Raw genomic sequence first — 15,637 nt, forward strand, 5'->3', positions numbered from 1 at the left:
ATAGAGTGGAGGATATAACTGCCCCCTATAGAGTGGAGAATATACTGCCCCCCATAGAGTGGAGGATATAACTACCCCCTATAGAGTGGAGGATATAACTGCCCCCTATAGAGTGGAGGATATAACTGCCCCCTATAGAGTGGAGGATATACTGCCCCCTATAGAGTGGAGGATATACTGCCCCCTATAGAGTGGAGGATATACTGCCCCCTATAGAGTGGAGGATATACTGCCCCCTATAGAGTGGAGGATATACTGCCCCCTATAGAGTGGAGGATATACTGCCCCCTATAGAGTGGAGAATATACTGCCCCCTATAGAGTGGAGGATATAACTGCCCCCTATAGAGTGGAGGATATATAATATAAAGCTGCCATTATATAAAGCTGCCCCCAGTAGGTATGGAGTTGCCCCCATTATATTAAGCTGCCCCCAGTAGGTAGAGAGTTGCCCCATTATATAAAGCTGCCCCCAGTAGGTATGGAGTTGCCCCCATTATATAAAGCTGCCCCAGTAGGGATGGAGTTGCCCCATTATATAAAGCTGCCCCCAGTAGGGATGGAGTTGCCCCCTGGGGATGGAGTTGCCCCCAGTAGGTATGGAGTTGCCCCCATTATATACAGCTGCCCCCGGTAGGTATGGAGTTGCCCCCATTATATAAAGCTGCCCCCAGTAGGGATGGAGTTGCCTCCAATAGGGATGGAGTTGCCCCCAGTAGGGATGGAGTTCGCCCCAGTAGGTATGGAGTTGCCCCCATTATATATAGCTGCCCCCGGTAGGTATGGAGTTGCCCCCGGTAGGTATGGAGTTGCCCTTAGTAGGTATGGAGTTGCCCCCAGTAGGTATGGAGTTGCCCTCAGTAGGTATGGAGTTGCCCCATTATATGAAGCTGCCCCCAGTAGGTATGGAGTTGCCCCCGGTAGGTATGGAGTTGCCCCCAGTAGGGATGGAGTTGCCCCGGGTAGGTAGAGAGTTGCCCTCGGTAGGTATAGGAGTTGCCCCTAGTAGGTAGAGAGTTGCCCCCAGTAGGTATGGAGTTGCCCCCATTATATATAGCTGCCCCCGGTAGGTATGGAGTTGCCCCCGGTAGGTATGGAGTTGCCCACTCCGGTAGGGATGGAGTTGCCCCCGGTAGGGATGGAGTTGCACCCGGTAGGGATGGAGTTGCCCCCAGTAGGTAGAGTTGCCCCCGGTAGGGATGGTGTTGCCCCCGGTAGGAATGGAGTTGCCCCCGGTAGGGATGGAGTTGCCCCCATTATATGAAGTGCCCCCGGTAGGGATGGTGTTGCCCCCGGTAGGAATGGAGTTGCCCCCGGTAGGGATGGAGTTGCCCCCATTATATGAAGTGCCCCCGGTAGGGATGGAGTTGCCCCCGGTAGGTATGGAGTTGCCCCCGGTAGGTATGGAGTTGCCCCGGGTAGGTGTGGAGTTGCCCCCGGTAGGTATGGAGTTGCCCCCGGTAGGTATGGAGTTGCCCCCGGTAGGGATGGAGTTGCCCCCGGTAGGTATGGAGTTGCCCCGGTAGGGATGGAGTTGCCCCCGGTAGGTATGGAGTTGCCCCCGGTAGGGATGGAGTTGCCCCCGGTAGGGATGGAGTTGCCCCCGGTAGGTATGGAGTTGCCCCCGGTAGGGATGGAGTTGCCCCCGGTAGGTATGGAGTTGCCCCCGGTAGGGATGGAGTTGCCCCCGGTAGGTATGGAGTTGCCCCCGGTAGAGATGGAGTTGCCCCCGGTAGGTATGGAGTTGCCCCGATAGGGATGGAGTTGCCCCCGGTAGGTATGGAGTTGCCCCCGGTAGGTATGGAGTTGCCCCCGGTAGGGATGGAGTTGCCCCCGGTAGGTATGGAGTTGCCCCCGGTAGGGATGGAGTTGCCCCCGGTAGGTATGGAGTTGCCCCCGGTAGGTATGGAGTTGCCCCACTGGATACATTGTTGCTTTGACAGGATTGCACTGGAGCATTTTGTACAGAAGATACCGTCAGTAGAAGATGCCTCGGTTCTAGGGACCGTCTGCCAATACACCCGGGCCGCAGTGGCCGTCTCCGGTCCCCGGCAGGCTGTAGTCAGGCAGGGGTCGGGGTGCTCGGGGCCCCTCGGGAGATCACGCTGCTCCTATGATGAGGAGGACTGTGCGCACCTGCAGGAGGGTCGGTGCGGCCGGCGGAGGGGAGGGTCTTTGCAGACGGTGCCTTAGTGCCGCACATCTGGGCAGCTCCGGAGATCCCCGCTAAGTGGAGAAGACACTGCGGGCATCTGCGGGAGGAGGAGGAGGAACCGACATTACCGGGAGAGGAGGTGAGGGGCCTGCACCGGGGACAGCGGGCACATGTGTGCGGGAACACCGCTACCAGGGCGGGGGGCACCGAGTACTCATCATCCATCAGAGGAGCGTGCACACACTGCGGCAACCGGTGCGGGAGGTAGGTGCGGGGGGAGGGGGCGGCTGCAGAGACCGGGGACCGAGGAGACATCATGGCAAGAGCCTGGACACATATATATATATACTGCGGATGTATGTGACCCCTATATACCGCCGATGGATGTGACCCCCATATACCGCCGATGGATGTGACCCCCATATACCGCCGATGGATGTGACCCCTCTATATACCGCCGATGGATGTGTCCCCTCTATATACCGCCAATGTATGTGACCCCTCTATATATCGCCGATGGATGTGACCCCCATATACCGCCGATGGATGTGTCCCCTCTATATACCGCCAATGTATGTGACCCCCCATATACCGCCGATGGATGTGTCCCCTCTATATGCCGCCAATGTATGTGACCCCTCTATATATCGCCGATGTATGTGTCCCCTCTATATGTCGCGGATTTATGTGCCTCCCCCCTACACATATACCCCTCTATATACCGCGGTATGTGTATTCCCCCATTACTCCACCTATATGTACATTCCCCCCCCCCCCCTATACCGCAGGTGTATGTTCTCCCCCCCCCCCCCTTCCATCCCTATTTATAATGGCATCTTATCCTCATAGTACAGAGCATATCCATCTATGTATCTCATCTATCTATCTATCTCATATCTATCTATCTATCTCATATCTATCTGTCTATCTATCTCATATCTATCTATCTATCTATCGCATATCTATCTATCTATCTATCTATCTCATCATATCTATCTATCTGTCTCATTTCTATCTATCTGTCTCATATCTATCTATCTATCTGTCTCATATCTATCTATCTATCTCATATCTATCTATCTATCTATCTATCTATCTATCGCATATCTATCTATCTATCTCATATCATATCTATCTATCTCATATCATATCTATCTATCTATCTATCTATCTATCTCATATCTATCTATCTCATATCTATCTATCTATCTCATATCTATCTATCTATCTATCTATCTATCTATCTCATATCTATCTATCTATCTCATATCTATCTATCTATCTATCTCATATAATATCTATCTATCTATCTCATATCTATCTATCTATCTATCTCATATCTATCTATCTATGTCTTATGTAACGTGTTTGTAGTATCGCCCACTCATATGTAATGATGTCACTGCTGATGTCATGTATATTGTTATGACATTGTAGTAGTGTATAATATATATCACAGTACCCCGCGTTGTCCTCTTCTCAGGGACAGTCCCTACTTCTGACCCAGGTCAGTGCCTTTGTACAGTGATTATGTATCTCAAGAATCTGTTGATATGGCCCAGATTTATCAATCCACCTGAAACCGAAACTGGTGTTGCCCATAGCAACCAATCGCAGCTCAGCTTTTATATCACCAGAGCTTGTTAAGAAATGAAAGCTGAGCTGTGACTGGTTGCTATGGGCAACACCACTGAGGTAATAATGAGGTGATAGTGAGGTAATAAAGAGGTGATAGTGAGGTAATAATGGGGTGACAGTAAGGTAATAACGGAATAGTAGTGAGGTAATGAGGGGATGATAGTGAAGTAATAATAAGGTTATAGTGAGGTAATATTGAGGTGATATTGAGGTAATAATGAGATGATAGTGAGGTAATAATGAGGTGATAGTGAGGTAATAATGAGATGATAGGGAGGTAATAATGGGGTGACAGTAAGGTAATAACGGAATAGTAGTGAGGTAATGAGGGGATGATAGTGAAGTTATAATAAGGTTATAGTGAGGTAATATTGAGGTGATAGTGAGGTAATAATGAGATGATAGTGAGGTAATAATGAGGTGATAGTGAGGTAATAATAAGATGATAGTGAGGTAATAATGAGATGATAGTGAGGTAATAATGAGGTGATTGTGAAGTAATATTGAGGTGATAGGGAAATAATAATGAGGTCATAGTGAGGTAATAATGAGTTCATAGTGAGGTAATAATGAGGTCATAGTGAATTAATAAAGATGCAATAGTGAGGTATAATTATTGAGGCAATAGGGAGATAATAATGAGGTCATAGGAATAATGAGGCAATAGTGAGGTAGTAATTAGGCATTAGTAAAGTAATATTGAGGCATAGGGAGATAATAATGAGGTTATAGGGAGATAATAATAAGGCCATAGTGAGATAATAATGAGGTCATAGTGAGGTAATAATGAGGTCATAGGTAACAATGAGGCGATAGTGAGGTAATAATTAGATGATAGTGAGGTAATATTGAGACAATAGAGAGATAATAATGAGGTTAAAGGGAGATAATAATGAGGTTAAAGGGAGATAATAATGAGGTCATAGTGAGGTAATAATGAGGTCATAGTGAGGTAATAATGAGGTCATAGTGAGGTAATAATGGGGCGATAGGTAATAATGAGACAATAATGAAGGAATAAAGAGGTGATAGTGAGGTAATAATGAGGTGACTGTGAGCTAATAATGGTGCGATAGCAAGGTAATAATGGAGCAATAGTGAGGTAATAGTGGGGCAATAGTGAGGTAATAATGAGACAATAGTGAAGTTATAAAGAGGCGATAGTAAGGTAATAATGAGGTGACAGTGAAGTAATAATGAGTTGATAATGATGTCATCGTGAGGTAATAATGAGGTGATAGTGAGGTAATAATGAGGTGATAGTGAAGTAATAATTGGTGATATTGAGGTAATAATGAGGCAATAGTGAGATAATAATGAGGTGACAGTGAGGTAATAATGAGTTGAGAGTGGGGTAATAATGAGGTGATAGTGAGGTAATAATAAGGTGGTAGTGAGTAAAAAATGGCACAGTAGTGAGCTAATAATGGGATAATATTGAGTTAATAATGAGGTGGTAGTGAGGTAATCATGAGGTAGCAGTGAGGTACTAATGAGGTAGTATTGAGGTAATAGTGAAGTAATAATGGAATAATAGTGAAGTAATAGTGAGGTAGTAGTGAGGTAATAATGAGGTAGTAGGGAGGTAATATTGAAAGGGAAGTGAGATGATAAGGGGGTAGTAGTGATTAAATAATAGGATAGTAGTGAGGTAATAATAAGTGAGGTAGTAATGGACAGTAGTGAGGTAATAATCTAGTAGGGAGGTGGAAGTAGGGTAATAAAGAAATGGTTGTAGGCTAATAATGGGATAGTAGTGAGGTAAAAATCAAGTGGTTGTAAGGTAAAAGTAAGATGGCAATGAAGTAATAATGAGGTTGTATTGTAGTAATAATGAGGTGGTAATGGATAGTAGTAATGTGATGGTAGTGAGGTAGTTATTGATAGTAGTGAGGTTGTAATGTGGTAATAATGAGGTGGTAGTGAGGTAGTAATGGAACAGTAGTGAGGTTAAAATGAGGTAATAATGGGATAGTAGTGAGGTAATAATGAGGTGGTAGTGAGGTTATTATTAGGTATTAGTGAGGTAATAATAGGATAATAGTGATGTACTAATGAGGTGGTTATGAGGTAATGAATAGTAGGAAGGTAATAATGAATTGGTAATATAAAAATTACATGGTGAGGAAATAATGGGATACTAGTGAGGTTATTATTAGGTGGTAGTGAGGTAATAATGAGGTGGTAATGATGTAATGGATAGTAGTAAGGTAATAATGAGATGGTAGTGAAGTAATTATTAGGTGGTAGTGAGGTAATAATGGGATAGTAGCGAGGTAATAATGGGATGGTAGTAAGGTAATAATAGAACAGTATTAAGATAATAATGGGATAGTAGTGAGGTAATAATAAGGTGGTAGTGAGGTAATATTGAGATAGTAGTGAGGTAATAATGTGATAACAGTGAGGTAATAATGAGGTGGTAGTGAGGTAATGGGATAGTAGTGAGGTAATAATGGGATAGTAGTGAGGTAATAATGGGATAGTAATGAGGAAATAATGGGATAGTAGTGAGGTAATAATGAGGTGGTAGTGAGGTAATAATGAGGTTGTAGTGAGGTAATAATGGGATAGTAGTGAGGTAACAATGGAATAGTAGTAAGGTAATAATGGGATAGTAGTGAGGTAATAATGAGGTGGTAGTGAGCTAATAATGGGATAGTAGTAAGGTAATAATGGGATAGTGTCAAAGTAAAAATGGGATAGTAGTAAATTAATAATGGGATAGTAGTGAGGTAATAATGAGGTTGTAGTGAGGTAATAATGGGATAGTAGTGAGTAATAATGAGGTTGTAGTGAGGTAATAATGGGATAGTAGTGAGGTAATAATGGGATAGTAGTGGGTAATAATGAGATGGTAGTGAGGTAATAATGGGATAGTAGTGAGGTAATAATGGGAAAACAGTGAGGTAATAATGGGATAGTAGTGAGTAATAATGAGATGGTAGTGAGGTAATAATGGGATAGTAGTGAGGTAATAATGGGAAAACAGTGAGGTAATAATGGGATAGTAGTGAGTTAATAATAGGATAGTGGTGAAGTAAAAATGGGATAGTAGTAAATTAATAATGGGATAGTAGTGAGGTAATGGATAGTAGTGAGGTAATAATGAGGTTGTAGTGAGGTAATAATGGGATAGTAGTGAGGTAATAATGGAATAGTATTTTGGGATTAATGATGTAGTAAGGTAATAATGGAATAGTATTTAGGTAATAATGGGATGGTAGTAGGGGTAATAATGGAATGGTATTTAGATGAACAAACACTATGGCACTCCCTCCTTAGGTGCACAAGTAGGAATCCCAATTCACTTAGTACTCGTAAAATAAACTTGGCACTCAAAATATGATGCAATGATTTTATTAAACGGTCCTTAAATGTTTTGACGTTTCTGTTCTTCCTGGACCTTCCTCAGAAATTATACAGGACTGGTGTGGAGGCCAAGATAAAGAAGAGCGGCCAGACGCCGTGCTTAGAAGGTAGGTTGTATCATGACCGGAGTCACAGGAGCTCCTGTGACCGAAACGTCAAAACATTTAAGGACTGTTTAATAAAATCCATTGCATCATATTTTAAGTGCCAAATTAGTGAGGTAGTAATGAGGTGGTAGTGAGGTAATAATGAGGTTGTAGTGAGGTAATAATGTGATAGTAGTGAGGTAATAATGAGGTGGTAGTGAGGTAATAATGGGATAGTAGTGAGGTAATAATGGGATAGTAGTGAGGTAATAATGGGATAGTAGTGAGGTAATAATGAGGTGGTAGTGAGGTAATAATGGGATAGTAGTGAGGTAATAATGGGATAGTAGTGAGGTAATAATGAGGTGGTAGTGAGGTAATAATGGGATAGTAGTGAGGTAATAATGAGGTGGTAGTGAGGTAATAATGGGATAGTAGTGAGGTAATAATGGGATAGTAGTGAGGTATTAATGGGATAGTACTGAGGTAATAATGGGATAGTAATGAGGTAAGAATGAGGTGGTAGTTAGGTAATAATGGCATAGTAGTGAGGTAATAATGGGATAGTAGTGAGGTAATGGATAGTACTGAGAAACTGGTTGAACTTGATGGACATATGTCTTTTTTCGACCGTACTATGTAACTAATAATGGGATAGTAGTGAGGTAATAATGAGGTGGCAGTGAGGTAATAATGAGGTTGTAGTGAGGTAATAATGGGATAGTAGTGAGGTAATAATGAGGTGATAGTGAGGTAATAATGGGATAGTAGTGAGGTAATAATGGGATAGTAGTGAGGTAATAATGAGGTGGTAGTAAGGTAATAATGGGATAGTAGTGAGGTAATAATGGGATAGTAGTGAGGTAATAATGAGGTGGTAGTGAGGTAATAATGGGATAGTAGTGAGGTAATAATGGGATAGTACTGAGGTAATAATGAGGTGGTAGTGAGGTAATAATGGGATAGTAGTGAGATAATGGGATAGTACTGAGGTAATAATGAGGTTGTAGTGAGGTAATAATGGGATAGTAGTGAGGTAATAATGAGGTGGTAGTGAGGTAATAATGGGATGGTACTGGTAATAATGGGATAGTAGTGAGGTAATAATGAGGTGGTAGTGAGGTAATAATGGGATAGTAGTGAGGTAATAATGGGATAGTACTGAGGTAATAATGAGGTGGTAGTGAGGTAATAATGGGATAGTAGTGAGATAATGGGATAGTACTGAGGTAATAATGAGGTTGTAGTGAGGTAATAATGGGATAGTAGTGAGGTAATAATGAGGTGGTAGTGAGGTAATAATGGGATGGTACTGGTAATAATGGGATAGTAGTGAGGTAATAATGAGGTGGTAGTGAGGTAATAATGGGATAGTAGTGAGGTAATAATGGGATAGTAGTGAGGTAATAATGGGATAGTAGTGAGATAATGGGATAGTACTGAGGTAATAATGGGGTGGTAGTGAGGTAATAATGAGGTGGTAGTGAGGTAATAATGGGATAGTACTGAGGTAATAATGGGATAGTACTGAGGTAATAATGGGATAGTAGTGAGGTAATAATGAGGTGGTAGTTAGGTAATAATGGCATAGTAGTGAGGTAATAATGGGATAGTAGTGAGGTAATGGATAGTATTGAGGTAATAATGGGATAGTAGTGAGGTAATAATGAGGTGGTAGTGAGGTAATAATGGGATAGTAGTGAGGTAATAATGGGATAGTAGTGAGGTAATAATGAGGTGGTAGTGAGGTAATAATGGGATAGTAGTGAGGTAATAATGGGATAGTACTGAGGTAATAATGAGGTGGTAGTGAGGTAATAATGGGATAGTAGTGAGATAATGGGATAGTACTGAGGTAATAATGAGGTTGTAGTGAGGTAATAATGGGATAGTAGTGAGGTAATAATGAGGTGGTAGTGAGGTAATAATGGGAGAGTAGTGAGGTAATAATAGGATAGTAGTGAGGTAATAATGGGATCGTACTGAGGTAATAACAGGATAGTAGTGAGGTAATAATGAGGTGGTAGTTAGGTAATAATGGCATAGTAGTGAGGTAATAATGGGATAGTAGTGAGGTAATGGATAGTACTGAGGTAATGAGGTGGTAGTGAGGTAATAATGAGGTTGTAGTGAGGTAATAATGGGATAGTAGTGAGGTAATAATGAGGTGGTAGTGAGGTAATAATGGGATAGTAGTGAGGTAATAATGGGATAGTACTGAGGTAATAATTAGGTGGTAGTGAGGTAATAATGGGATAGTAGTGAGATAATGGGATAGTACTCAGGTAATAATGAGGTGGTAGTGAGGTAATAATGGGATAGTAGTGAGATAATGGGATAGTACTGAGGTAATAATGAGGTTGTAGTGAGGTAATAATGGGATAGTAGTGAGGTAATAATGAGGTGGTAGTGAGGTAATAATGGGATAGTACTGGTAATAATGGGATAGTAGTGAGGTAATAATGAGGTGGTGGTGAGGTAATAATGGGATAGTAGTGAGGTAATAATGGGATAGTAGTGAGGTAATAATGGGATAGTAGTGAGATAATGGGATAGTACTGAGGTAATAATGAGGTGGTAGTGAGGTAATAATGGGATAGTAGTGAGGTAATAATGAGGTGGTAGTGAGGTAATAATGGGATAGTAGTGAGGTAATAATGGGATAGTACTGAGGTAATAATGGGATAGTACTGAGGTAATAATGGGATAGTAGTGAGGTAATAATGAGGTGGTAGTTAGGTAATAATGGCATAGTAGTGAGGTAATAATAGGATAGTAGTGAGGTAATGGATAGTACTGAGGTAATAATGGGATAGTAGTGAGGTAATAATGAGGTGGTAGTGAGGTAATAATGAGGTTGTAGTGAGGTAATAATGGGATAGTAGTGAGGTAATAATGAGGTGGTAGTGAGGTAATAATGGGATAGTAGTGAGGTAATAATGGGATAGTAGTGAGGTAATAATGAGGTGGTAGTGAGGTAATAATGGGATAGTAGTGAGGTAATAATGGGATAGTACTGAGGTAATAATGAGGTGGTAGTGAGGTAATAATGGGATAGTAGTGAGATAATGGGATAGTACTGAGGTAATAATGAGGTTGTAGTGAGGTAATAATGGGATAGTAGTGAAGTAATAATGAGGTGGTAGTGAGGTAATAATGGGATAGTAGTGATGTAATAATGGGATAGTAGTGAGGTAATAATGGGATAGTAGTGAGGTAATAATGGGATAGTAGTGAGGTAATAATGGGATAGTAGTTAGGTAATAATGAGGTGGTAGTGAGGTAATAATGAGGTGGTAGTGAGGTAATAATGAGGTGGTAGTGAGGTAATAATGGGATAGTAGTGAGGTAATAATGGGATAGTAGTGAGGTAATAATGAGGTGGTAGTGAGGTAATGGGATAGTAGTGAGGTAATAATGGTAGTGGGTAATAATGAGGTGGTAGTGAGGTAATAATGGCATAGTAGTGAGGTAATAATGGGATAGTAGTGAGGTAATAATGGGATAGTAGTGAGGTAATTGATAGTACTGAGGTAATAATGGGATAGTAGTGAGGTAAAAATGAGGTGGTAGTGAGGTAATAATGGGATAGTAGTGAGGTAATAATGGGATAGTAGTGAGGTAATAATGAAGTGGTAGTGAGGTAATAATGGGATAGTAGTGAGGTAATAATGGGATAGTAGTGAGGTAATAATGGGATAGTACTGAGGTAATAATGGGATAGTACTGAGGTAATAATGGGATAGTAGTGAGGTAATAATGAGGTGGTAGTTAGGTAATAATGGCATAGTGGTGAGGTAATAATAGGATAGTAGTGAGGTAATGGATAGTACTGAGGTAATAATGGGATAGTAGTGAGGTAATAATGAGGTGGTAGTGAGGTAATAATGAGGTTGTAGTGAGGTAATAATGGGATAGTAGTGAGGTAATAATGAGGTGGTAGTGAGGTAATAATGGGATAGTAGTGAGGTAATAATGGGATAGTAGTGAGGTAATAATGAGGTGGTAGTGAGGTAATAATGGGATAGTAGTGAGGTAATAATGGGATAGTACTGAGGTAATAATGAGGTGGTAGTGAGGTAATAATGGGATAGTAGTGAGATAATGGGATAGTACTGAGGTAATAATGAGGTTGTAGTGAGGTAATAATGGGATAGTAGTGAGGTAATAATGAGGTGGTAGTGAGGTAATAATGGGATAGTAGTGATGTAATAATGGGATAGTAGTGAGGTAATAATGGGATAGTAGTGAGGTAATAATGGGATAGTAGTGAGGTAATAATGGGATAGTAGTGAGGTAATAATGAGGTGGTAGTGAGGTAATAATGGGATAGTAGTGAGGTAATAATGAGGTGGTAGTGAGATAATGGGATAGTAGTGAGGTAATAATGGTAGTGGGTAATAATGAGGTGGTAGTGAGGTAATAATGGCATAGTAGTGAGGTAATAATGGGATAGTAGTGAGGTAATAATGGGATAGTAGTGAGGTAATAATGAGGTGGTAGTGAGATAATGGGATAGTAGTGAGGTAATAATGGTAGTGGGTAATAATGAGGTGGTAGTGAGGTAATAATGGCATAGTAGTGAGGTAATAATGGGATAGTAGTGAGGTAATAATGGGATAGTAGTGAGGTAATTGATAGTACTGAGGTAATAATGGGATAGTAGTGAGGTAAAAATGAGGTGGTAGTGAGGTAATAATGGGATAGTAGTGAGGTAATAATGGGATAGTAGTGAGGTAATAATGAAGTGGTAGTGAGGTAATAATGGGATAGTAGTGAGGTAATAATGGGATAGTAGTGAGGTAATTGATAGTAGTGAGGTAATAATGAGGTGGTAGTGAGGTAATAATGGGATAGTAGTGAGGTAATGGATAGTAGTGAGGTAATAATGGGATAGTAGTGAGGTAATAATGGGATAGTAGTGAGGTAATGGATAGTAGTGAGGTAATAATGGGTAGTATGAATAAAAAGTTCCTGCTGGACAAATGCCATAAAACTTAATCCTTTATTATGACATAAAAATATTAAAACAGTATCCACATATCCAGGGGTCACGTAGGATCACACACAATTTAGTCACTTGGACCTTAGTCATAGACCATGCGGCAGATTCTATATGACCCCCAGCTATGTGGATACTGTTTTGTTAGTTTTATGCCATAATAAAAGATTATGTTTTCTGGCACTGGTCCAGAAGGTACCTTTTCTTTATGTTCTTCACGGTTGTTGGACCTTTTCCAGGCTATCCATGCTGGACTTTGTTCCTCGAATGCCGCTGGTTAGAAACCACCACCAGCGTACTTTATGTTTTTACCAGCGTCAGGCGACATCCTCTGAATTCTTTCCTGTTGCTTCAGCCTTTGCTGCAGTTTCCACTCGGTCCACTAGGATCCGTGCTTGTGTACTGCCTGGAACTTATAGGGCCACTGTGCACCGTGTAACTGTTCCCCCTACAATCCCTGCTAGGCACTCCCTATAAAAAAGCTGTTCCCTGATGCCTTAGCAATAGTGTAGTTTCCTGCACAGCTCATTGTCTCTGAGTTATCTGCTGATCCAGTGTTCCTGACCATTACCTGACTACTGGACTTTGCTTCTGTCTTATCCCCCGGACCCTGACTGGTCTTTCCTGTTAATGTACTTGGACTGTCGACCATTATTCCTGTCTGCTTGAAGCACCTGTAGCCATCTTAAACACCTGTTCAGCTCTGCTGCGTCTGACGCTATCTATAGGGTCAGTTTTGCCCCATTCTGCCTGGCCAGCTGCCACTTGTGACACAGTGGGTCCACACCCGTGGGGCATTACAGTTCCTATATAAAGGTGAGAACTGGTTTGTTTATATGTTGGAATAGTGGTTAGGTAATAAAGATCTACAAGGTAATAATGGAGAAGTGAGGTAATAGCAAAGGTATTAGTGAGTTAATAATGAGGAACTGGTGAGGCGGTAATAGGAAAGAAGAAGGGTAATAATTGGGTATTGGATATGTTATAAAGTGGCAGTAGTGAGGTAAAAAGGAGTAGTCATGAGGTAATTGGATAGTAGTGAGGTAATATTGAGGTAGTAGTGTGGTAATGGTGAGGTAGTAGTGAAGTAATAGTGTGAATAGTAAGGTAATTATGGGGTAATAGTGAGTTAATAATAGGGTAGTAATGAGGTAATGATAAGATAGTAGTCATTTTATTTTAGAGTAGTAGTGAAGTAATTGTTAGGTGGTATTCATGTTATGCGGTAGTAGTGAGGTAATATTAGTGTAGTAATGAGGTAAGGTTGAGGTAGTCAGGATGAGTAGTCAGGTTATTATGGGGTGGTTGTCAGATAATGGAATAGTAGGGAGGTAATGATAGGTAGTGGTCATTTTATTATGGGGTAGTAGTGAGTTAATGACGAGGTGGTATTCATGTTATGGGGTATTAATGAGGTAATAATAGGTTAGTAGTGAGGTAATGATGAGGTGGTAGTCAGGTTATTATGGGGTAGTAGTGAGGAAGTGGTTAGGTAATAGTGAAGTAATAATAACGTAGTAGTCAGGTTATTATGGGGTTGTTGTCACATACTAATGGAGTAGTAGTGAGGTAATGATAGGTTAGTAGTGAGGTAATTATGAGGTTGTTGTCAGATAATAATGGAGTAGTAGTGAGGTAATGATAGGTTAGTAGTGAGGTAATGATGAGGTTGTTGTCACATACTAATGGAGTAGTAGTGAGGTAATGATAGGTTAGTAGTGAGGTAATGATGAGGTTGTTGTCAGATAATAATGGAGTAGTAGTGAGGTAATGATAGGTTAGTAGTGAGGTAATTATGAGGTTGTTGTCAGATAATAATGGAGTAGTAGTGAGGTAATGATAGGTTAGTAGTGAGGTAATGATGAGGTTGTTGTCACATACTAATGGAGTAGTAGTGAGGTAATGATAGGTTAGTAGTGAGGTAATGATGAGGTTGTTGTCAGATAATAATGGAGTAGTAGTGAGGTAATGATAGGTTAGTAGTGAGGTAATGATGAGGTTGTTGTCAGATACTAATGGAGTAGTAGTGAGGTAATGATAGGTTAGTAGTGAGGTAATGATGAGGTTGTTGTCAGATAATAATGGAGTAGTAGTGAGGTAATGATAGGTTAGTAGTGAGGTAATGATGAGGTTGTTGTCAGATAATAATGGAGTAGTAGTGAGGTAATGATAGGTTAGTAGTGAGGTAATGATGAGGTTGTTGTCAGATAATAATGGAGTAGTAGTGAGGTAATGATGAGGTTGTTGTCAGATAATAATGGAGTAGTAGTGAGGTAATGATGAGGTTTTTGTCAGATAATAATGGAGTAGTAGTGAGGTAATGATGAGGTTGTTATCAGATAATAATGGAGTAGTAGTGAGGTAATGATGAGGTTTTTGTCAGATAATAATGGAGTAGTAGTAGTGAGGTAATGATGAGGTTGTTATCAGATAATAATGGAGTAGTAGTAGTGAGGTAATGATAAGGTTGTTATCAGATAATAATGGAGTAGTAGTGAGGTAATGCCACATTCAAGTTTTTTGTACTGTAGCTGTGAAAATAAAATTGCCAAGGTCTGTGTGGGCCATGCTGGGCACACTGGTATGTAAACACTGTTCTAGTGACTTGTTGTTGGTCACTTTGATCCCAATGCATTCTTATGTCTGCACAATGCCAGTCATCAGCCACTGCTGTGTAAAGCCCTAACCTCTGGACTGTGGGGCCGTGCTGGAGTTCTGAATGATACTCGGGGTGCACATTCTTTTGTCCATTGCATTTTTACATGTGCTTCCGTTCTTGTGGGAGTAATCTGTGGCAGCGGGCATGGAGCCCCAGGCAGATGCACAGGTGTGCACAGGAGCGAGCGGCACGCTGCACCCCACTCTTGTCTGTACTGGCAGCTGAGTCATTCACCAGATGCAGCTCAACAGGATGATTCCTGTCACTGCCGGAAATGTGGGTGCAAAATGTTCTCCACCTTGTGTAAGTGAGTGCGCCCGTCTTCTTATAGGTGCAAAACATGTGTATGTGTGGGCACTGCAGAGCACCGCTTGTCTTCTGTATTCTGGGTAACAGTTCAGCTCTGGAGTATAATACAGGATATAACTCAGGATCAGTACAGGATAAGTCATGTTATGTATGTACACAGTGACCTCACCAGCAGAATAGTGAGTACAGCTCTGGAGTATAATACAGGATATAACTCAGGATCAGTACAGGATAAGTAATGTAATGTATGTACACAGTGACCTCACCAGCAGAATAGTGAGTACAGCTCTGGAGTATAATACAGGATATAACTCAGGATCAGTACAGGATAAGTAATGTAATGTATGTACACAGTGACCTCACTAGCAGAATAGTGAGTACAGCTCTGGAGTATAATACAGGATATAACTCAGGACC

The 15,637-nt window shown here is 41.3% G+C and overlaps 1 protein-coding gene across 3 annotated transcripts in view; it reads left to right on the forward strand.

Moving 5' to 3' along the window:
- The first annotated feature begins 2,038 nt into the window (after positions 1-2,038).
- The window catches only part of FBXO41 (F-box protein 41), a 109,198-nt gene continuing 95,599 nt past the window's right edge, over positions 2,039-15,637 (forward strand). Inside the window, exon 1 of one of the 3 annotated variants that reach the window (XM_056552039.1) lies at positions 2,039-2,293. The gene's annotated coding sequence lies outside the window, so the exon portion shown is untranslated. The other 2 variants (XM_056552054.1, XM_056552063.1) reach the window with 2 other exon arrangements.

Source organism: Hyla sarda, chromosome 1 (assembly GCF_029499605.1).
Source record: "Hyla sarda isolate aHylSar1 chromosome 1, aHylSar1.hap1, whole genome shotgun sequence".
Classification (NCBI taxonomy): Eukaryota; Metazoa; Chordata; class Amphibia; order Anura; family Hylidae; genus Hyla; species Hyla sarda.